Here is a 24,997-nt window from a genome sequence, read left to right as displayed (position 1 = left end):
GTCTGAATGTGTGTCTGCACAGTCAGTCACACAGTACAGTTTACTCTCTCAATAAACTAAGAAGGAACATGTGCATACCCTTTACCTGCATGCCAAGAAGCTATGAATCATTTAACCAGGTCAAAGTTCAAATCTAATCTGTAACAATTAAAATGAACAGTTAGGATTAGTGTTTGATGCTTCACCAGACAATACCTGTGACACAGATTTGGGAGAACTGATGATAGCGTCATTGATGATCAGTGATTCATGTTCTGTGGGTTGCTGCCAGTTCCCAATCAGTATGTGATGCATGTTCCGGCACATGTTAATGACATTGTTACTCCCTACCTTGACGAGTGTGCTGGCCTCAATCAAGGAGGCATTCTGGACCAGCACCATGGTTAGGATCTGGTTAGAATTTTTAGAGTTAAGGAATAAATGATAAAATTATAAAATAAAACTAATTTTACTGTTCATGTTTACCTGCCCCACTTAAGATGTCACAATAGTTCCATAATCTTAAATTGTTGACAACAATGTTAGAAATGATGAGGAAATGTGAAAATAAAGCTGAATGAAACTTGTTACAACAAACAGGCATTACCATTATTTATGGTCTTTCTTTTTCTTTTCTTTTTGCTGCGTCATTGGCTGAGGAATGCTCAGTGCTTCTTTTGATGTTAATATACCCTCTTATTTAGAGTCAGTTGTTTTGCTTTATCCTCTTACAGTTTTTTTCTGAAACAGGATTAATCAGGTTTATCAGCTGAGGTCATCTCAGCTCAGACTGGCAAGCCCTTTATCCCATCATAAAGGTACAGTGTGTTCTCACTTCCTTTGAAAAGCTCCTTCTGAATTCCCACACATACCTGACGCCCATCCCATATGCCTCAACAAGAACCAGAGTGTGCTGGTGCCCCTGTGTTGCAGTCATGCAACCTGAATCTTTATCTGATACCAATTCATGCTTTCATACCTGGTTTTGGAAATAATGTGCACACACAGTCATGTTCCAACAGGTGAACACCAACACACCAAACATCCCTCCTCTACATTCCTGGGCAAGCTAGGGCGTCATGTCCCAACCCAGTCTATTAAAGTGGAAATTCACTGCCTACACTCTCGACCTCAGTCTTCAGTATGTTGCAGTAAACCATGTGTCAAACCTGTTTTTTTAGGTATATTTCTGACCATAAGGACAAATCATGTGCAATTGTTTGGCCTCAGCACAGAACATTCAGTACATGAACAATGTAGTCTCACTCTAGAAATGACTCTTCCAGTGATCTGTTGTCGTTCATACTGCATTGGCCGGAACAGGATAGTACAAGTACATTTTTATATTACAGGATAGGCTGTGTGTGTGTGTAAAACCCATTAGTGCTACTTAATTGTTGGCATTCTACCTACAGCACACAGAAAGTATGATAAATAGTAGAAAATAACAGGGTGGAAGTAGAAAAGGCTGAAGGAGAGCTGTTCAGTGTCTAAAGTGGATATTTTGCAAACAATAGCTGCATGTTTGGTGGATATTTCTACCAAATACAATCACATGCACATTGGATATTGTAAAAAAAAATGCATTCTTAGCATTAGCTAAACTTATCGATAACGAAAAAATATCATTTTACTAGTATTAACCAGTTAGCTGTCATTTTTGCTTTTGAACTTCAATAACTAGCTCCACATGAAGCTAGTAAGTTGACTCAAATTATAAAATATGCATGGGAGAGCTAATACAACTTGCTTAGAATTAAATTTCATTGTTTAAAAAAATTTAATTCTTGATGTGGTATAAAAAGGTACAAAAGATTGAGACCAGTTTGAGTGCACAGTACCTTATGATACTGTGAGGTATCAAGGTATTTGCTCATGTATGATGGTTACGGACCAGGATATGGCCAACCCTCAACTCAGACATAATTCTCTGCCTCTGCTCCTGAAAGAGGAGCAAATATTCACACTGTAGTGAATCATCAGTACAGGCAAACAGAAACCTGAGTCAGTTCAGGTGTTTGAAGAAACAACCCAGTGAAAACAAGTTGTCATTCGGTCAAAATCAGCAACATTGTCTCCATTGATGTTCTCTGTTCTTTTCTACAATATGTCTTTTCTGAATCTGTCAAAGTTTGTCAACGTTCTTCCTGGCTGTGTTCAGGTGCAGACAGGAAGCTGGAGCAGTAAACACATGAGAACCCAGCCAGCCAGGAAGGCATCACTCTAACAGCTGAATAATGACAGCGGCTCTTCTTCCTCTGCAGGCTGCGGAGGCTCAACATGGGCCCAAGGATGCTCTGCAACTTTTACAGGTGCACCATTGAGAGTATTCTGACTGGCTGCATCACCGCCTGGTATGGCAGCTGCATCGCCCTGAACTGCAAGGCTCTACAGAGAGTGGTGAAGTCTGCTCAGTGTATTGCCAGGACAGAGCTGCCATCCATGGAGGACCGCTACACTTAGCGGTGTAGGAAGAAGAGCAACCAGATCGTTAAAGACCCCAGCACCCAAACCATTAACTGTCCTGCCTGCTGCCATCTGGCCGACGATTTTTTATATTTTATATTCTATTTTTAGTTGTATTTTTTTCTTGTGTAATTTCTGAGCATGGCTAGAGGGGAGCATTTCATTGCCAGCAACTGCTGAATGTAATTGTTGTGCATATGACAATAAACCCTTGAATCTTAGATCACTTCTGCTTGGACCCACTGTGGGCTAATGGCACAACGGATGTGAGTAAGAAGTTGGTGTGTGGAAATCAACACTTAACAGAAGCATCGTCTCTCCAAAAATAACCTGCCACTGATCTGAAAAGGCTGATTTGTTATATCCCACACAAGTCTTTTATTTTCCAATGGGTCTTTCATGGTCATGACTGTTTAGCGTTCCAAAATATTTAATCAACTTCATCTGTTTCTCGTCATCTTCGGAGCTGAGACTGGATAGTTTCTGAAGCCAGCAAGCTATAAATAAACATGACTTGCATCTTCATTGACCACGTTTAAGTGTTTTTTTCATCTGTGCCATGTGCACAAACCACCAGTAATGTAAATTCCAATGTATCTGTGAAAGTAATTCCACTAATCCAGCTCTTGCTTCATTCCGTCTACAAGACGGGCCTGAGCCGGCTTTACTTCCTGAGGAGGCTCGGGTCCTTCAATGTCTGCAACAAGATGCTGCAGATGTTCTATCAGTCTGTTGTGGCGAGCACCATCTTCTTTGCTGTGGTGTCCTGGGGTGCGGGCATCAGGACAAAGGATGCCAACAGACTGAACAAAATCATAAGGAAAGCAGAGTCTGTGGTTGGCTCTAAGCTTGTCACCATGGAGGAGGTGGTGGAGAACAGGATGCTGGCAAAACTGCTGGCAATCATGGACAATCCCTCTCACCCCCTCCACAAAACACTGGACAAGCTAAAGAGCAGCTTTAGCCACAGGCTCATCCAACCCCGCTGCTCTAAGGAGCGATACAGGAAATCGTTCATTCCAACCGCAATAAGACTCTATAACTCATCTACCTCTGTCAGAGCCACCATCACAGAACTGCACTAATATACCTATCACCCTTGCACCATGTACCCTGTACTACACTACGCCCCATATACTGGAACATTTACTTCTGTGATATGTGTTAATTTAAACCATTTTGATATTACAGACCATTTTATACAACAATATTGTCTTTCGCACACCCAGTCTACATATTCTTACACTGATAGTATATTGTATAGTCAAGTACTTATATTTATACCCTACTATATACTATATATCATATCATATTATATCATACTGTGTATATTCTCTGTATATTCTTCGTATATATAAGTCTATATACACATATTTATACATGTGTACATGTTATTATTATTATATTATTACTACTGCTATTACTATTATTATTATTATATATACTGTTGCTGCCATTATTACTATATACTGCTATTATATTGGTATAATTACTATCTATATAAATATATATTATGTTATATTGTATACTATATATATATATATATATATACTGTACTACTATTCTTATATACTATCTAACAATAACATTACCATCATATCATCATTACTATTACCATCATATTGCCACTGCACTACTTGTCTGCCTATTCATCTTGTGTTTCTGTTTTTGTTCTTTTTACCTCAATGTTTTGTTTTGTTCTATTGTATTGTGTTTTGTTGTGTTCTGATACACAAGCTGCTATCACGACTTAATTTCCCTCCGGGGATGAATAAAGTAATCTATCTATCTTTATGGGAAGTGGAACTAAGGGATGTTGTGGTTTCTTTGAATGCCTAGACATTGACATGGAGCCCTTGCAAAATTTACAAGAAGCCCTATCACTTCTTTTTTTTTCACAAGAAGCCGTATGACTTCTTGTAAATTCTGCGTAAAACACATGAAACACATGAAATTCTTAATGGACCCAGAGGATAAGTCCATGTTTCACTTAAATGTGTGGTACCCATAAGAGCCTCACTGGTCCAGTCATTAACCTACTTGTTGTATATAGATGCAAAATCCTGTGGATGATTGTTCACATGACCCTGCTTGTGGTTCACTCTGGGCCTACATGGAGCTCATTAAAAAAAATCCCATGGGCGCATGACATCTCATCACTCACTCATGTGTGACTGCCACCACAGTTCATGGTGGAAGTGGCATGTTATTTGTGTCTGTGTTATTGTGACAACTTGAGATATCTGGCTGTGATTCTGGCAGTGTGACGTTAGTCTGGTCCCTTTAGGTCCAGTGCTCCAATCAATATCGCTCAGAGATGGAGACCGGCACATTTGAAAAAGACACGACCCCCACACAAAGTATTATTTTAACAATATTCTGACACACAAGAGAACTGTGAGCTCACATTTTAAGCAACGGTGTTTGTGTGGTAGTATGTGGTAATAATTTTTGTTGAAGTAGTCATTATTTCATTGTATACGATTATATTCAGTCTCCAAACACTTGGTACAGTGTCACAGACGCACATACTAGAGATGCCATTAGTGTTTTTCCCAGAAAACAACCTGATCTCAGTTTGAGACATACACCGATATTAGAGTCCATCACTGAGGAAATGTAACATAGGGTGTTCAGTATTACATAATTGTTGACTGCAACTAGCCAGTCAAGTCTCAGCTCAGTTAGCACAAGTGTTACTATCCTGTCCTATTTGTGTCTTCGCTGTAACAGATAGAACATTTCAAATTTGAAAAAATAAAAACAACAAAAAATGAAAACAAAGTAGAAATTAAGACAGCAATAGAAATGTAATGTTGAAATGAAATCAATCATTCAGACTAAGAACTCCCTCTCCATGTCTACCTCAGCCTACTCATCTGGGACACAAAAAAATGCTGTCCAAGTTTAAATAAGGTTCTGTGTTGGTTATCTCTGGCTTCTCCAGGGCTGTAGATGACAGCAGAGATCAATCCAACTGAGAGGTTCACTGTTTCCCAGCGAGTCTCTCTGAAGCACAGACTCCTCTTGATGTCTCTACTATCAAGCAAACACAGTGTAGAGCTGTTACTACTGTAATGTCTCTAAAATGTGTACTGGTATTGGTAAATGAAAAAATACAGTATATATAAAGCACAATATACAGAAAAATCATTAATAAAAATCACTATTGTATATATAGAGAGATATCTTCTTAAATTCAGAAGTTTTTGGACACAGCATGCAAGTCACAGTATTTTCTGATCTGTATATGTATGTGCGGATACTTATAGATGTAAGGCCTTGTCACCTGTTATTGTTATATCATAGTATATTAACATAATTAATTAATAAATGGGGGCAGAGAGACAGAGTGCTCAGTGCTTCTTCATGTTTATTAGCATTCAGGACCTTTTGTCCACAGGCTGCTCCTGACTGGAATCATTGAACTATGTCAAATATTTGCGTGTATATTTGTAAGTGTCAGCAGCATACCAGCAGGATACCATGAGCTTCACAGCACCCCAAACCTTTCCCTCAGAGAGTTTGACAAAGTATTTCCTGCAATCTTGTATAGTTAGCATAGCAGGGTCTGTTGTTCCAGCTGTCTGATTACTAAATGAGTTGTGAGATGACAGTTCACACGGAGGAGAGGCTGAGAGCAGAACAAACCTTATCTGGGGTGTTCAGTGGTCAATTTAATACTTTTGTGACTGTTTTGGGTGGAAACAGATCCAAATAAGGTTTAGACATTTAGATCATGGACATTCTCATGTCTCTATCTCAAACATCTATGTGCCTCACTGAAAATATCCAGAACACAAGCTTTACAACGTTCCAATCTCAGTCTCTAGTCTCATGTCGACGTGTTTTGTAAGGCTATCTCAGAATCATCTCTGTTTTGTCTGATCCTGGATGTGACATTATGTTGAGTTGTCCAAATCCTGCTGGATTTGTTTAACCTCGTTTTTTGCAGCCCACCCTGCCCTAACAGGAAATAAACAAAAGAGAAGAGGATTTCAAGCTACAGGTCTCCACTGAATAAACATAAAATTCATCTCCTCAAGTTCATCTGGGGGGTCATTTCCATAGGGTGGCTCTCATGAGGAAAATGTTTTGGCCAAGCTCAGCTAAGAATGTGACATTTTATATATAAACCTGAAAGACCAGAAATGTCATATTTATTGGGTGGCTATAAAGATGAAGATTTAGTCTCCAACTTTTTTTTCCAGCTTTAATCTAAATTGGAGAAAAAAGACAATTTTAGCCTTTAGCCTAGGAGTAAAGTAACTAACAGGATCTTTTGGGGTTTTAGGCAGAGGTGGCAAAATTACTCAAATTCTTTACTTAAGTAGAAGTACAGATATTTGAGTAAAAAAAGACTCTGGTAAAAGTAAAAGTACTGATACAACTACTTTACTCTAGTAAAAGTAAGGAAGTACAGGCTCTGAAATGTACTCAAGTACATAAGTAAAAAGTAAAAATGAATTTTTTACTTCAACGATACACAATGCTTTATTTTGATAACCCTGCAAAACCAAAAAAAAAATGCTAGGCACATAAAATGGGATAGTTTTCCTCTTTTGGTAACAACCTGCACAGAACTGGACACAATCTAGCTTTGCTGCCAAATTTCAGACAGAGTAATAAAGACTGAAGTGAACCATGGTCCTGCATGAGCACCTGGATCATTTTGTACAGGGATTAAATGGATGGGGAATGTATTTGTGTTGATTTAGTCCCTGCCCTTTGTACACACCCCCTGTCACTACCATAGATTGGATGGTTTAGTGAGGTCGTCTGAGGTCCTCTCTGTCTTGTTATGTCTTTTACGTCGTGTCATCATCCGTGGAGGTTGAAACAAGTAACAAGCCAGTTTTGAGAATTTAAGGACTATAAAGTGCAGATATTTGTGTTTAAATATAGGAAGTAAAAGTAAAAAGTTGTCAGGAAAATTCTTCTCTGATTATACAAACTGGGACATTTTGAAATTGCAGTTGGTCTCCTGATTGCTCCTGGCTGAGTCATATAGTTTATGTATTAATCTCCCTACGCACCAAAAATCCCCATCATTAACAAGTATTTAGTTCACCCAGCCTGTGAAAGGTTGTAGCCATTTCACAAAGTCTCTAATACTAGGGCGGCTGTGGCTGAGGGGTAGAGTGGTCATTCTCCAACCAGGGGGTCAGCAATTCAATCCCCAATCTTCCCAATCTGCATGCCAAAGTGTCCTTGAGCAAGATGCTGAACCCCAAATTGCCCCATAGAATAACAAAAAGTACTGCTAATAGATGCACTGTATGAATGTGTGTGTGAATGGGTGAATGGCAAAAACTGTAGTGTAAAGCGCTTTGAGTGGTTTTCAAGACTAGAAAGCGTTATATAAATACAACCACTTATTAATTACAATTTTCTCAATTAGTGGAGTAGTAAATCAAGGAAGGCAGTTTTGTCCAGTTAAGGGGTGGCTGTGCTCAGGGGCTAGAGCAGTCGTCCTCTAACCAGAAGGTCGGCAGTTTGATCCCAGTCTTCCCTTGGGCAAAATACTGAACCCTCTTCTCATTGAGAAAGAAGAGAAAACTTCACATAGATACATTGTATGAATGGGTAAATGTAAAACAGTACACTTAACTGCTTTAAGTATTTGTGATCAAGACTATAAGCTCTATAAATACAGACCATTTATATGGAGTTTATGTAATAAGGCCAAGAGGTTACATGTCGTGTGTAGTGTGTTTGTGTGTGCATAGATGTTGTAGAGCGTACTAAATTATTTCGTAGTCTAATGAGAGTCAATTTTCAAATCAAATATACTATATTGTCCCATAGGGAAATTAGTCTTGGGCCAAGGTACAGCAGTTGCAGAACAGTACATTGAACAACAAACAACAACAACAACTCTACACAGGGTAATAATAATGAAAATATGAAGACAATACAATTTTGATGGGTAGCTGTCTGTTTGCTTTGGGGACTTCATCAAGGGAGAGAGGCTGAGGGCTGATTAGGTTTGGGTTAGATGTTGATATTATTTGAAAGAGACTCCATGTTTCCTGTCAGTCGGTTGTTTGTGTTAGTTAACAACAGGAAAGTCCTTGGGAGACGTATTTCCTCAGATTTTGGCTCACACAATCTGTAGGCTCTGGCTGTGTTTGTCTCTCTGCTCTGATTGAACCAGACATAAGGAGTGACTAAATATGTGTCTAACAGGAGTGGTGTAATTCCAACTGGTGAAACTGGTGCTGCTATTATTAATAACACAATTACATCTATAAATATCACTCTTATTATTTTCCATTATAACAACCATGACAGAGCTTAAATATAATGGTTGCACAGCTATTCCTGGTATTGCTCACCTCTCTCTTCCCCTTTCTTTCCCCTTCCTTCCCTTTCTCTTTTCTCCCACCTCTTTTCCACCTACTTCTTTACTCTTCCCCATTTTTTTCTCTGCTCAACCCAAAAGGATGAGGCAGATGGCCGCCCACATTGAGTCTGGTTCTGCTATTGGTTACATTCTGTTAAAGGGGAGTTTTTCACTCCACATTTGTCAACGTGCTTGCTCATTGTGGGAACTGTTGGGTTTCTCCATAATTTTGTATGGTCCTGACCTTGAAATAATGTAAATAATGGTTTTGCGCTATACAAATAATACTGAATTGGATTGCAATCCTTTGTATTTCATTCAAAACATAGAAATAAAAAATACAAACACTGTACTTCTCATAATGAAAATATGAATATAAATGATGATGGAGTTCCCCAAGCAGTCTTCAGGCCTATATCAGCATCACTAGGGGATGGTTCAGGGCTCACCTGAGCAAGCAGTCTTTCTATAAATGTAGAGACTGTGTCTGCCTCCTGAACCCAAAGACAAAATATTTTTTTACGTCATGGTAACTTGGTCACCCAAAGCGCTTTACACTACAGGTTGCCATTCACACATTCACACACACATTCATACATACAGTGCATCTAATAGCAGCACTTTTTGTTGTTCTATTTTCAAGGGAAGGACTTGTTCCCTTGACTGAAGTACAATAGTAATTCTGGAGAAAATCCACAGGAGGTCAGTATCATCATTGACTCAGCACCAAAGCTGCCATTAAACTCCTACACTGGCTTCACTTCACTTTGTATACACCATCCTGTACATCCTAAATAAACCTTAGTTCACAATGACATCTACAACTTCACAGAATAACATTCACTGTCTAAAACATACAACTATAGCTGTGATGTTCTTCACAGCCGGTGTATACATTGTCAATATCCATCCATCATCTGCACTGTTCAGTTTTCCAGCAACATGTGAAAGTGCAGGCAGAGACAGTAATGGTGAGGGGAAATTGTAATTCAGTAATCTCTATCCTTGTCTGAGCACACTGTAAGGGAATGTAGTCAAATTCTTCATGTGAGTATAAAATAATCTGTCTGTAGGTCATACAGATGATTTTGTGACAGCAAGACTTGATTTTCCTTAAGGTTTAAAACAAGTTAATGTTATGACTGAAAGAACACACTGATGTTGTAGAAATACATCTTTTCTTACACAGAGATAAGAAAAATTCACATTAATTAATCTCTGCATGTCTCGTACAGTGAAGAAATTAGGGGCTATTTTTTAGCCCAGGTAAGGACAAAGACCAAAAGCCTGGGGAAAGCAGATACAGCTTGACCTTTACATCAGAATGATGAAATATGTGATTACAGTGACTTGTGGTATGGTATTCAGCATGGTTTGACTTCTTCTGTAACTGCTGATCTTCTGTTCTGTAGACAGAGTGTTAAAGAGAGAGGTCAGAGGAGAATGGTCTTACTGGTTGGAGAAGACAAAAAGGCTGCAGTAACTCAGATAACTACTCTTTACAACTGTGGTGAGCAGAGAAGCATTTCAGGATGAACAACACATCCAGCCTTGAGGTGGATGGTCTATACATCAGGTTCCACTCTGTGAGCCAAGAACAGACGTGAGGCTGCAGTGGACAAAGACTGTCCAACACTGTACAGTTGTAGACTGGATTGAGAGCTGCTGAGGCTGCAGATGTTCTGAATCTGGAGTTAACTGTAAAAATCCATAGAGCCATCCTGCCTTCTTTCAACAGTCCAGGGATGTCCCAGTCTATCTGTCTATTATTTATTGTTATTATTATTATTATTATGTATCTATTATTTCTTTATACATCATGATATAGCTATAGTTAGAGCTGGTCCAGGCTTGTCTTAAATCTGCTCTCAGTTGTGCTGCTAATTTTTGTCATGTGTCCCTCGAGGTTTACAATGTCGAGGGACACATGACACATGAAGCTTCTATTTCCTCTTCTCCCTCCTCATCACATCAAATAACTTAATGTCTCATGTTACTGACTTGACTTCTTTCCCGGAGTCCCTGTGCCTTATCGTTCGCTGATCCAGGGCTGCGACTGCGGCCTCGTCGTGGATTATGATGGTGGATCGCGAATCAGAGATCGTGATCATAATGGTGGATCCTGCATCGTGCTGGCATCTGATCGTAGTGGTGGACCATGATTAAGGTGGCTGCTGATGGTGGTGGATCATGATGATGGATTATAATGGTGTATCCTAATCGTGGTGGCAGCTGATCGTGGACTATGATTACAAAAAGACTGCTTGATATACAATATGTCTACTCAGATACGCTACCATTACTGACAATAATTCCTCAATTCATTTACCTTCCATCATGCTACAAACTGTTTATTCTAACCAATGCTGTAAATACTCTTATTTTTCTGATGTTCTCCATTACACGTGGCATCTATTGCACTTCTGTCCATCTTGGGAGAGGGATTCATCACATGTGGCTCTTTCTGAGTTCTATTTCCTCTGTTAAAAAGGTTTTTTTGGTAGTTTTCCCTTACTCTTGTTGAGGGTTAAGGACAGAGGATGTCACACCTTGTTAAAGCCCTATGAGACAAGTTGAATTTGTGATTCGTGAATATGGGCTATACAAATACAATTTGATTGATTTATTGATATATATTTTATCTTCAACCTTAGATTTAAGTTTATTGCTCATTTCCATTGTCCTGGTTCTGAAGTTAGAAAATCCTACTTTTGGCAATTATCTGGGTGCAGCTCTATAGTGGGACGACCCATTTGCCGCCACTTGCTAGTTGAGTGTATTCAATTCAATTCAATTCAATTTTATTTGAATAGCACCAAATCATACATTATTTCAAGGCACTTTATATAAAAGGTCAGGACCTTAAAATTGTATTAAATATAGAGAAACCCAACAGTTCCCTCAATAAGCAGCACTTTGGAGACTGTGGAGAGGAAAAACTCCCTCATTAACAGGGAGAAACCTCTAGAAGAACCAGGCTCAATGTGGGCGGTCATCTGCCTCGACAAGTTGGGGTGAGCAGAGAAAAATGGGGAGGAGAGGGTAGATGGGTGGAAAAGAGGGGAGAGAAGAGAGAGAGATAGTGAGGAGGGGGAGAGAGAGGCGAGAGAGCCCAGGAACATTCAGGCAACATCAGGTATCAGATCTGACTACTTATAATGAAAACAATAACAGTGTAAAGAAGTTATTGATTAATAATGATAGCAGCAACAATTCATAGAATAATTAATTACCGAAGTATTATTGTTAATAAAATAATAATAATAGTTTTTCTCCTGCAGTTCTGGAGTCAGAGATATCTGCAATAAGAGAAAGAGAGAGAGGGACTATGTAAGAAAAATGAAACATAGTAATTGATATGTATTAAAATAAATAAATGAATGTGGGGGGGCAGAGAGACAGAGAGAAGGGGAGAAGTGCTCAGTGCATGATGGGAGTTCCCCCAGCAGTCTACCCTATAGGAGCATAACTAAGGGATGGTTCAGGACTCACCTGATCCAGCCCTTACTATAGGCTTTATCAAAAAGGAATGTTTTTAAACCTTAAATGCAGATGTATAACTGCAAGTAGTTGAAAAGAAAAGGATTTAAAAAGCATGTTACAATTTTACAGTGCTTCCAATAATGGTCAACAAAAATAATTAGTAGTTATAGAGCTAGAAGTTAGTTATGCTCCTTCATGAACGATTTGGGTTTTGACTTCACTCAACAACCGGGAACCGGGAACCGGGAACCGGGAAACATGAGCACATGACAATTCCATTCATTTGAATCTTCTTAAAGGTTTCCTGTGCAGATTAATTTTCTGATAAATTTTCTGTTGACATTGATTAATTTACGATTTGTTTAAACAAACTCTTGAGAGCACAAAAATATGCAACAAGGAAGCACGATATAACAGCAGTGTTCAAACCTGAACCTCTCACAGAAATGGTAAGAGAGTTATGTGTGTGTACATGTGTGTGAGGCCCGTTGTTCTCTGAGCCACAACAAACTTTAAATACCATCGGAGCATTCAGCTGGAAACGAACTCTGGCTACTCACACGAGCCACTCACACGAACTACTGCACTCACATCTTTGTGAATAGCTACAGCCTCTGTCCACATTTGAAAAGCTGATACATATAGATACATTGATACACCCTGTAGTAATTTTACATTTGCTAAAAGAAATATAAACAAGGCATTTTCTTAAATAAATTATCACATTATATTAATTGGGTGATGACAAACCCATCACTGCATTTTCCCCAATTTTGGCTGACTTTTACGACTATATGGTTTTCTGTGATAGTAAAAGAATAGATGTGTTAAATAACCAAAAAGAAGTAGAACACAAGATCTTTGGTAGATCCTCATATCCAATCATATTCTACTTTAGTGCAGTATATTTCTAACAAATGTTTGATTAATCAAATTATGTAGAGAGAAATGATGCAGATTGAACCTGAGGCTTCTGGGGCTTATGTCTTATATATATAGAGAGAAATATAACAGCCCAGCTGCAGTTTGTACAGTGTCAGAACAGGGGTTCCACATGAATACCCATTAAAAGTCCATAACAATAGCTCCAGATAATTCCTCTGATGTAGATTTTATTTTTCATTTGCCCTCCCCATACCTCAATTAATTGCTTTGCATTATACAGTATATGTCCTGTTGCCTTTGAAAAGCCATCAAGTAAACAGCATCCAGCAGACTACACAGCCTCATTAGATTTTGTCCAGACACAGAGCGCCCATAAAAACAGATCTCTTAAGTATATAAATATAACATATTTAGCATATCAACTCAAAGGTACAGTGTGTAGAATTTTGTGATATCTAGTGTTTAAATTTCATGTTGCAGCTCACCTCACCCTCTCCTTCCAAACATGAAAAAGAATCCGTTGTAGCCTTTGTTGTCATAAAAACTCAAAAGGTGTTTAGTTTGTCCAGTCTGGACTAATGTAAAAAACATGGTGGACTCCTTAGAGAGGACCCCCCTACATGTAAATATAAAGTATTTAAATATAAAGGGCCTTTTCTGGGGTAAAGAAAACTAGTGAAAACATCATGAGGATTGTACTTCCTTAAATTTCTGCCAGTAGTTCCCTTTAACCTAAATCTTACACACTGCACTTTTAAATAATGATAATAAAGTATCAAAACTCAATTTTAAGAGACCCTTCTACAAGAATTTATATTGTAATAGAACGATTAATAGAAAGAAAAAAAACAAACATAAAAAGATCCAAAAAGCTTGGCTCCACTGTCATAAACTAGTTTATATAGGCAACCTTTAGAGGCAGGCGGTAAAAGGAGATGTGAGAGACAAAGTAAGTAAGAATGGTAAGAATGGAGAAGCTGACTTTCTCAGCTAGACTAAAATCAGAAACTTTTAAAAACTACTGGGAAAACTGGATTGATTTTGTGTCTCCATTGAGAGCAGACTTTGTGCAATAAGGACAGTGTGTATTGCAGAGTGTTGACCCCCTTGGTTCAGGCTACAAACTTGTTTATTGTTCATTTATTTATTTGATATGTTTACCCCAATCAGGAGACAAGGAACAATGCAGGAGAGGTGTGAAAATAAGGACAAGAGTGAAAAAGCGGTTCATTTTACTTCACATTTACTCTACTGTAACTTTACTTGAGAATTCATGTCCAATTATGTCTCTGCTCTGCGGTGGAAGTATAGGAATGTTTTATACTGTTGTAAAATTATACACATTATGTAAAATATTGATGGAATATTGATATGTGGAATCAATAAAAAAGATAATTAAAAAAAAAAAAAGCTCTGGGTGTTGCAGGTCAAAAGATCAAATTTGGGGCCTTTTGGGTTCAAATGTCTGGTTAGGGTAACTACACATGCTCTTACTGCTGCTGGTGTTAGAATAACTTTTTGAACATAAAAACACAAAAATAAACAAAAATACTGTTCTCTAAGTGCTGCAACTGACAGTAAACATTACAACCATAACATGAATATGATCTAGTATTAGAATATGAGAAATTTAATGTTACTCTGCTACTTCAGCTAACTTGCGGGAGGATGAGGTCGTATTTAAAGAGACCATTTGGTGAGAGAATGGGCTGTGATTGGTGGGTGACTGACGATCACCCATAAACCTATCGGTAGCTGAGCACATGACTCTGTGTCCTGCATGAACTAACACAATGCTTCATTAGTCACAATTCAAGTTCAGGATTTCTACGATGACATTCTCACTTTAAACTTAATTTAAAGTATCTTGAATTGAGGCAAATTAAAGCTGACCTTGAATTATGATCAGTCAGAATCAAATTGTCATATCACAAATCATAAACTGGATTTATTTTCATAATTAATTATGGACAAAATGTATGTTGCAGAAATCTGAAATGGATATCTATATAATTGAGCATTGTACAAGTTACATTGTACAAGTACATGTTCTACTGAATAAGGGATCAGCCACTTGCTATCTGTAAACCCCCAACCCCCAAGTGAATCTCCTTATATTATGCTAGGTGTTGTTTGGGCAAAGAAAAATTAAAAGAAAAAAACTCAAATTTTTGCATTTTAGCAGGTGCTCTTAATAAAAATGTTCCCTTTTTAGCACCATGCATCTTATCCACTGAAATATCCACACTTACATCACTGATATAAACATATCAGTCAGGTTTGCCTATCTCAGCTGTGGAGAAGGGAGGGAGACTGTCACCTGTGCATGTACACCACTGTATCTCTCATGGAAGTTACCATTTTAATTATGTTAGAGGCCAAAAAATTGTGAGCATTGACAGCCATTTTTAGATATGATAGGTAAAGCGAGCAGTATGGGCTACAGAGTTTACCCATAGTCTGCTGCTGCCATCTTCCTCATCCTGCTACTGATTGGCATAATCATTGCCATTGCAGTGGTCTGTTGCAAGTGGAGGAAGAAAGCTCTGAGAAAGGACAAAGAAGGAGTGCCACTCCGGGATGTTTAGTGTGTGTGTGTTTCAGCACATGCACACACATGCACACATATTATTGTGGGAACAAGCGGTACAGCTGAACTGGACTGAGGCCTGCAACGAAAGTAGTAGTTCAAAGTTCCACTGTCAAACACTGGAATCCACCCTTCCTTTAGTTTCTGTGAAACTGAATATGTTGAACATATTTTATTCTTACTTCATCTACTACTATCATTTCATGCTGCAAAAAAGAAAAGATGGAAACACTGATAGTCATCTTACTGAAGCGGTTATATTTCATTCATTTTCTTTTGTATTTGCTTAGTGGTATTTGATAATTGTAGATAAAGACTACCATTTCATTTTATTTATTTCATTTTATAGAGACCTTTCTAACTTCACATTTATTTTTTTAGTCTGGTGAAAGCAACACTTTATGGGAAATCAAGACTTTGTGTATATTATTTTGTATCTGATGCGTAACTTATTGTGTTTAATTGAAATTAACACATTTGTATATGATGCTTTTGTTATACGTCTGTTTTTTGCAGATAATTTTGTATTTGGTGAAAATATTTAACATTTGATAAATATTGTTATAAACAGAACCATTTATTATTTCAGTTCTGTTAAATGGAAAATAGCAAATATTACAATTTGTGTCTGTGCCTTATTAGAGATGGAATTGGAGATGTCAGGATTGCAAAAATGCTTGGACTGAATGTGCAGAACCCAGAACCCCAACACACTGAATAAACAATAGTACTTGTTAATTAACCCTAAGTGATGTCCAGGGGGCTTACATCCATCTATAGTTTTAAGAACTTCACTGTAAAAGGAGTTCTGTGCATCTTCATCAAAGGGTGACAAAAAAATCTAAAAAGTGAAACCTGATCCATTTTATGTCTATTAAATCTTGACAAAAGGCATTCATATTTTTACACTCTTACTTTAATAATTCTAGATTCTATAATTCTGTATGGGTTTGAAAAAAATCCACTCTAGCAGATACTTATATGTTATGTAATCTACTTTAGTAGCCTCCCTCATAAATTTAGTTTGTTTTTTGTCTTCTGGCCTTGAGAGACGAGTAATCTCACCAGTTACAGTTAAAGCTGTAAAGTTACCCAGATTAACTTCATTATTTTCATTTAGTCAATCCAAAGAGTAAAGTGGACAGAATGCATTTTGTTGATTCTACAAATTTTAGCAGGGAGATAACACAATTTCTATGCCAAGATAGAAACAACAATAAGGTTTCTCGACTAATATTCAGCAATGAGATGGTCATGATCACCCATGGGCATCATGTAAGAAAACCAAAATACAAATACAAAGTAGAAAAGATAAACCATAGTCTTTTACAAATTTGGGTAAATAACCAAGAATTAAGAATAGCCTTGTCCATGCCTACAATATGAAGAGCCACAGTGAAGGTAGAGGTAATGAGGTAGGATAGTAATCAAAGGAAATATCGTGTTTCAGGGCCATTCTGCACCCATCAATTAAACCTCAAATGAAACCATTTGTTACATTCACAGACTGACATTTCTACAGATAATTACATCTTGATGCCATACAATATAATATGGTTTACGGCAAACAAAAGAGAAGTACTTAAATGTCTCAGAGAAACATTGTCTGAACCATAGACTGTATATAAAGAGGTCTGAACCCAGTTATCTTGCATGGCTTAAGCCTGGCCCCCAGCTTTACTGTGGGGAACCTTGGAGTTACATGAAAACAAGCCTCTGGGACAGCCTTCTTCCACCTACAAAATATGAAAATGAGAAAGATCTCGTCTCAAAGAATGCTGAAAAAGTAGTCCATGCATTTGTTACCTGTCGACCGCTTGGGGAATTCTGTGAAAGAATAAAAATGTTGTGGCTTGTTCAGATGTGTTTTACTCACTGCAGAGTGGGGAGAGACATCACACAAGGCGGTACAATTCTTTCTAATGGTCAACATTCAGAGTTTAGGTTTTGAATCATCACTTAAATGGATAGTTCAACGCAAAAAGGAAATTCACTCATTATCTACTCATCTCTTTGCCGATGGAGGGGTCTCTGTGAAAATAAATGTGAATACAACTCCAGGAAGTCCTGGACAGGCTAATTTATTATACAATTATGCTCCAATTATTCACTAAGTCATGTGATAAACACCTTCAGCACCCCTGCTGATGTGGCATATCTGTATGCATTGGGGGTTCAAGTAAATTGAATTCACACTGTGATGTGAGAGCTTGTGAATGGTTTGTATTTATATAGCACCTTTCTAGTCTTGATGATCACTCAAAGCACTTTACAATACAGTTTGCAATTCACCCATTCACACACATATTCATACAGTTTTTTTTTCAATGAAGGGCAATTTGGGGTTCAGCATCTTGCCTAGGTATACTTGCTTGTGTGTCTTGTATTGCAAGATCCTGCTTTGGCTGGAGCTGGGGGCCATCAGTGAAGTAGAGGTAGCTGGCCACTGCCTCATATAATAATAGCCATGCTCATCCTGCCATTCAGATGAGTTTTGATTTCTGTAGCATTAATTTGATCTTGTTTTGGTCTGGAATTCAGTTCCTGTCAGCATTATCAGTTGAATTTCTTTTTTGTTTTAGTTCTTTGAAAATTACTTTTTGTTAATCCACACATAAACAATGTCACAAAGATTGGACTCACTTTGGAAACTGCCAAAAAGTTGATTCATGCTTTTATACTTTCTCGCCTGGACTACTGTAATGCACTATATTCAGGATTACCGAAAAAATCCATCGATCGCCTACAGCTTTTGCAAAATTCAGCAGCCATGGTTTTAATGAGAAATAGGAAAAGATTCCATATTACTCTTATTTTAGTGTCTTTACACTGGCTTCTAGCATCACTGAGGATTGATTTTAAAATTATTTTACTTGTTTTTAATTCTCTTAATGGTACAGCACCGTCATACATCTCTGACTGTTGATCGGAATATGTTACGAATCATTCCCTCAGGTCGTCTACAGCGGGCTTGCTCAATGTCCCCAAAACAAACAATAAAAGGTTTGGGGAAGCAGCTTTCTCTTGCTATGCTTTCCTATGCTATGCTATCCAAAGGTTTGGAACAAACTCCCACCACACATCAGACATGCTTCTTCTGTTGATAGTTTTAAGAAACAACTCAAGACCTGTTGCTATGATAATACATTTTAGCTGCATTTTATGTATAAATACATGTATTATTATTATTGTTATGGTCTCAGCCAGCCAGGCCATAACAACATGTAATCAGGAAAGCTGTCTCAAAAGCCATCCTCCTGGGAAAGTAGATACAGTAAACACAAAGATCGATGTCATGAAGAAAAGCAGGAACTTGAAAGGTGCATAAAAATATCAAAAGAAATAGAGAAAACAACAACAATTTTCTTCTACAACTCCCAACATGCACTGAACTGTGCCTGTGGCCCCATATTTTTATCATATTACTTCATGTAACCATGTAACATGAAATCGTTCCTCCCCACCGCAATAAGACTCTACAACTCATCTCCCTCTGTCAGAGCCACCATCACAGAACTGCGCTAACATACCTGTCACCTTTGCACCATGTACCCTGCACTACACTACGTGTGTTAATTTAAACCACTTTAATATTACAGACCTTTTTATAGAATAATATTGTCTTTTGCACATCCAGTCCACGTATTCTTACACTGCCAGTATATTGTATAGTCAAGTACTTATATTTTTACCCTACTATATATTATATATCATATCATATTATATCATACTCTGCATATTCACTGTATATTCTTCGGATTTACAAGTCTATATACACATATTTATACATGTGTACATGCTATTATTATATTATTATTATCACTACTACTACTACTATTATTATTATTATTATATATACTATTGCTGCCATTATTACTATATACTGCTATTATATTGGTATAATTACTGTCTATATAAATATATATTATGTTATATTGTATACTATATATATATATATATAAATATATACTGTACTAATATTCTTATATACTGTCTAACAATAACATTACCATCATATCATTATTACTATTATCATCATATTGCCACTGCACTACTTGTCTGCCTATTCATCTTGTGTTTCTGTTTTTGTTCTTTTTACCTAAATGTTTTGTTTTGTTTTGTTCTATTGCATTGTGTTTTGTTGTGTTCCGATACACAAGCTGCTATGACACCTTAATTTCCCTCCGGGGATGAATAAAGTACTCTATCTATCTATCTAACTAAAGTCCATTGTTTGTGCTTCCATCTCTCTATCTCTCTCCCTCTCTCTCCAAATTTCACTACTAATACTACCACCATATTATGATTATGATGATGATGATAAACTGTTATTATTAATAATATAATTGCATCTCAATGTATCACTATTCATTATATTTATATTTTTATGACAACAACAGTCTCTCTCTGTCTCTCTCTCTCTCTTCTCTCCCCTCTTATCCACTCATCTCTCCTCTCCTCCATTATTCTCCTCAAGTCAAGGCAGATGGGCGCCCACACTGATTCCAGAAACTTGTTGTAGTCACTCACTCAAAGTAAACTCACTTGAATACTATAATAATAATAATAATAATAATATTGATACTACTACTACTACTACTAGTAATACACTTTATTCATATAGCACTTTAAAAAGCGGAAGTGCTTTGACTGAAAAGCAAGCAAAGTAAATAAAAACTTGAACAAATAAAAGCAGTAATATGACAATCAAATATTAATTTGGTCCAATTTTTAGTGAAAATGGCAGAGCAGATGTTTTGGTTGCAAACCTAACAATGCTCTACTTGGCTCTACTATTTCTCTACTACTTACTTGTATGCAAGTAGAGCTATAATTCATCCTGCACATTGAGGCCTCCATCATGAAATACAATGCACAACAAAAGACATAAAACAGTTTATATTTTGTTACATGTGTAAAACATTACATACAGTACAAAATACTTTGAATATACACTTAATATATACACATTTCACTTAATAGTAACATGCCATCGCCCAAAGATATCAGTAATCATATCTTCAGTTTTAGAGCATTCCATTACTTCTGACTATACGTGTTGGCAGCTCTGTGCGGTAAACACATTTCCCGTTAGTCTGCATGAAGGTGACTGTCATCTTATGCTCAGTGACCTGGAAGTAAGCCACGCCTCCTATTGTGTGATTGACAGGACTGGAGTACAGCTGCCAGGACTGAGGAACACTGTCCTTGTGAGTGGTGTCAGGATCGCTGACCACCCCACTCCCACTGACTACATATGAGCTCCCATCATCCTCTCTGATGAACTGTTAAAAATACAGAGACAGACAGCATTAAAGGCATCAATGTTGCGCTCAATTAGACCAAGATACAGCGACAAAATTCATTAAAGGTTCAGTGTGTAAGATTTAGGTGAAAGGGAGCAGAAACTGAATACAAAGTAATCCTAGTGATGTTTTCACTAGTGTGTTTTATCTAAATTGTACGATTGTTGTTTTCTTAGAATGAGCCATTTATATTTAAATACTTTATATTTACATGGGGAGCAGGTCCTCTCTACAGAGGCCACCATGTTTTTACAGTAGTAAAAACTGGACAAACTAAACGCCTCTTGAGTTTTTATGACAACTGAAGGCTGCCACAGGTACTCTTTCATCTTTGGAATTCAGGAAGACTTTCTCATAAACCGTTCCTGGCAGAGGCCGTCCACACAGAGCCCAGTTCTGCCGGAGGTTTCTTACACCTGGGAGTTTTTCCTCCCGGCTGTTGCTCATGCTTGCTCGGTGTGGAACAAGTTGGATTTTGTGTTTCTTCTTGGACTTGGACTTTTGTGCAGCACCCTTAGACAACTGCTTGTTGTGATACCTTGCTATATAAATTTGAAATTTGAAATATTCAATTACTCACAAATCTATCTCTCTATATATATTTCTTCTTATTAATCAGCTGATTGTGGGCATTTTGAATGGCCATTCAGATATTGCCACAATCTCATCCAGCCAGTCGTGCGGTTGTGATCAAATTTGAAATCCTTTCTCCTCTCTCCGGCAGTCAGCTGTCATTAGTGATCCGCTGTAACTCCCCTTCAACCCAATCTCCTCCGGTTTAATCCGAAGCCATGGTCCAGTCCAGCAGAGTCATTCATAATTATTTCTCCATCAACCCCTCTGATGCCAATGACATCACATAGGGGTCAAAATGCCAAAAGACTTCATTGCATAGAAATAAAAAAAAATATTCAACTGTCAAGTTAAAGTCTCTCCTGATTGAACTGTTCTCATATCAACCACTTGTTTCCAATCTTATTTCATTGTAGGGCTTTACGCAGCACATTGATTCCCTCTTACACTGACACACACATATTGACAATCAACACATCTGTATGCTTAGACTGCAACACTCACGTTGCACAGTAGATTCCTCTTGCTCCAACGTGTTTTACAGACACACAGATCACTTCATAATGTTGAGGTAATTATAAAATTAAATATAAAACCATATCATACAAGTGGTAGATGAAGTTACCAGATATTCCATCACAGTGTATCATTCTATGTAATTGTTTCCATCTTTTCAATCCCCCCTCCCTTTCTGCTTCTGTTGTGCAGTGACTTTAGTTTTTTTACGGTCATTTTGTGCCATACAGACTTGCATAGTGAAGATAAGGCTTACAGTGTACCATTCTTAATGCTGTCTTTACTCAGTAGCCATCACATTGTGCAATCATTTACTTCATTGAGATAAGTTGAAGCCAATTGTTGGACTGTAAGTTATACTACTGCAGGAAAAACAAATGCTCATCTTCCTGGAACAATATGTCAACATTGGCTCATATAAAATAAATAAGATTTCATCTTTATGACTAATTATATTGACCAGTAATATCCATTGAAACAAAGTATCATTTAACCCAATAACTATCTGGATGGTTTCTAATTTTTGGAAATGTATAAAACCTGTGATTGTGTAATGTGGGCACATGCCAGTCTTGGTGCCAGAAAATGATGCAAACTAGCTTTGAACTATCAACAAGTACAGTCTTTGTAGCACCCACTAGTGAATGCCACCTCCTGTACAGAGAGGGGCAATCTTGCACATACTCTTCTCAAACACAGTGTGATAAGTAGGATATGAAAAAGAATAAATAACCGTCAAAGAGACAGACAGACAAATAACAACACACTGAGATACACTTCCTTGATGTGTATCATTTACACATGATATTTTTTATGATTGAGCGTGCACTCACTTACATACCTGCAGATTGTGGTCATGGCCAGACAAGTACACAGTGACTCTGTATTTCTTCAGCAGGGGCCTCAGTCTGTTGACCAGACAGGATGTTGGTCCGTGATGGCCGATGGACCAGACAGGATAATGACCAGCCACAACAACATAGGCTGATCTGACACATGTCTTACATACTAGCACTTCAGTTAAAAGGCAACAACAGAACAAAATGTAACTGTATAACATCTTAGAGAACAACCACAGTTCTGTCTCATTTGCTTCTGTTTCTGTATGTTAATTGAGAGTGGCATGATGATGCAGAAATCGTTTGTATTTAGTGCCGTGCAAAAATATTATAATTAATAACATGCATAATACAATCATGCACATAGCAATGACTCCAAACATATAGCCTTATAAAGATTTATCAAGAACTATCTTCACAGATAAGAGAAACAAATAGCTCTTCACATCATCAAGTTATTTTTTGACAGCATGACATAACAGAGGAATGTTTTTTGAGCAATGTTGCAGATCATCAAACACATTTTAATATAAGGTAAAGACAATGTGAGTACATCATTGGATTTATTGAAAGGAAAGAGTTAATCTAAATCCCCCATTGAAAGGTAATCCACCCCAAAACCTAAATATTGTTCTATTTGCAATAACTTTAAGTCTTTTACATCCCTGCGGAGGAATTTTTGAACCATTGCCATTGAAGGACTTTTTAAAATCCAGCACATAGGTTTTTGAGCATGAACTGTACATTCATGCTGTACTCTAAAGTCTTGCCACAGCATCATAACCGGGTTCAAGTTGAGAGCTTACATTTGGTGTTTGTCCTGATGCCTATGTAAATACGTGCTCAGGACATTATGTGTTGCTCTACAAATTGTTTGGAGTGTCCAGGCAGTTGTATTGGCAGTTTGCTACTGCATGGCATGAGTTTGGTTGCTTTGCAGCTTGTTTTTTCGAATTTAACTGTTGCTTGTGGGTATCGTTGTGTTATTGCGAAGTTGTGGTCTCCCTGTTGTTAAAAAAAATCCACTGTGTGTGTGTATGTGTGTGCAGAGGTGATAAAAGCACACACATTCTTTACTCAAGTAGAGGTACAGATACTTGTATTAAAAATAACTTGAGCTGAAGTTTAACCACTGTTTCGGCTTCTTTAACCAAGTAAAAGTATAAAAGTACAGGTTCTGAAATGTACTTTGACTTCTTTAACTGAACTACTCTTACTTCAAATAAAGTAAAAAACAATTCACTTAAAAGGAGGGTTAAAGCAAAGATTTTTGAGCATGAAAAACTGTCCACAAGAAAATGAGTACAATGTATTGAATGAAGTATTTTCTTAAAAGGTCCAGTGTATAAGACTTAGGAGAAAGTGATCTATTGACAAGAATTGAATATAAAATAATCCACCAGTGGGCAATCGTCAAAATTGTACAGATTGAACAGAATGGGCCCTGCTAGATTTAAATACTTTATATTTACATCAGGAGCGCGTCCAAACTGGACAAACTAAAGCTTTTGAGTTTTTATGTCAGCTGAAGTTCACCACAGGTTCTACTACCCACCTCTGAGAGTGTTTATGTACATATGATATTCATTAGCGATATTCACTGCCACTAGATGTCGCACTAGCAGCAGTATCTCAAACCATAGCAAATGTGGAGGTAATCCTGTAATTCTCCATTTACTTTAATTCAATCTCAATAGGTATATGTTTATATCAGTGATGTAAGTGTGGATATTTCAGTGGATAAGATGCATGGTGCTAAAAAGGGAACCTTTTTATTAAGAGCACCTGCTAAAAAGCAAAAATTTGACTTTTTTTCTTTTAATTTTTTCTTTGCCCAAACAACACCTAGCATGATATAAGGAGATTCACTTGGGGGTTGGGGGTTTACAGATAGCAAGTGGCTGATCCCTTATTCAGTAGAACATGTACTTGTACAATGTAACTTGTACAATACTCAATTATATAGATATCCATTTCAGATTTCTGCAACATACTTTGTAATTGTATCCATAAT

General features: G+C 37.5%; 2 long non-coding RNA genes across 4 annotated transcripts in view; one reads left to right on the top strand and one right to left on the bottom strand.

Annotated features, from left to right (window-relative positions):
• The window catches only part of LOC138412107 (uncharacterized), a 117,425-nt gene that overhangs the window by 28,317 nt on the left and 64,111 nt on the right, over window positions 1-24,997 (bottom strand). The window lies entirely within an intron of this gene.
• On the top strand, window positions 1,009-2,666 carry LOC138412100 (uncharacterized). The gene is made up of 2 exons (XR_011244604.1): window positions 1,009-1,120; window positions 2,141-2,666. It is a non-coding gene; the product is annotated as an uncharacterized lncRNA (long non-coding RNA).

This window comes from Paralichthys olivaceus, chromosome 11, assembly GCF_024713975.1.
Source record: "Paralichthys olivaceus isolate ysfri-2021 chromosome 11, ASM2471397v2, whole genome shotgun sequence".
NCBI classification, from domain to species: Eukaryota; Metazoa; Chordata; class Actinopteri; order Pleuronectiformes; family Paralichthyidae; genus Paralichthys; species Paralichthys olivaceus.
This window is presented reverse-complemented; position numbering and strand designations above follow the sequence as displayed.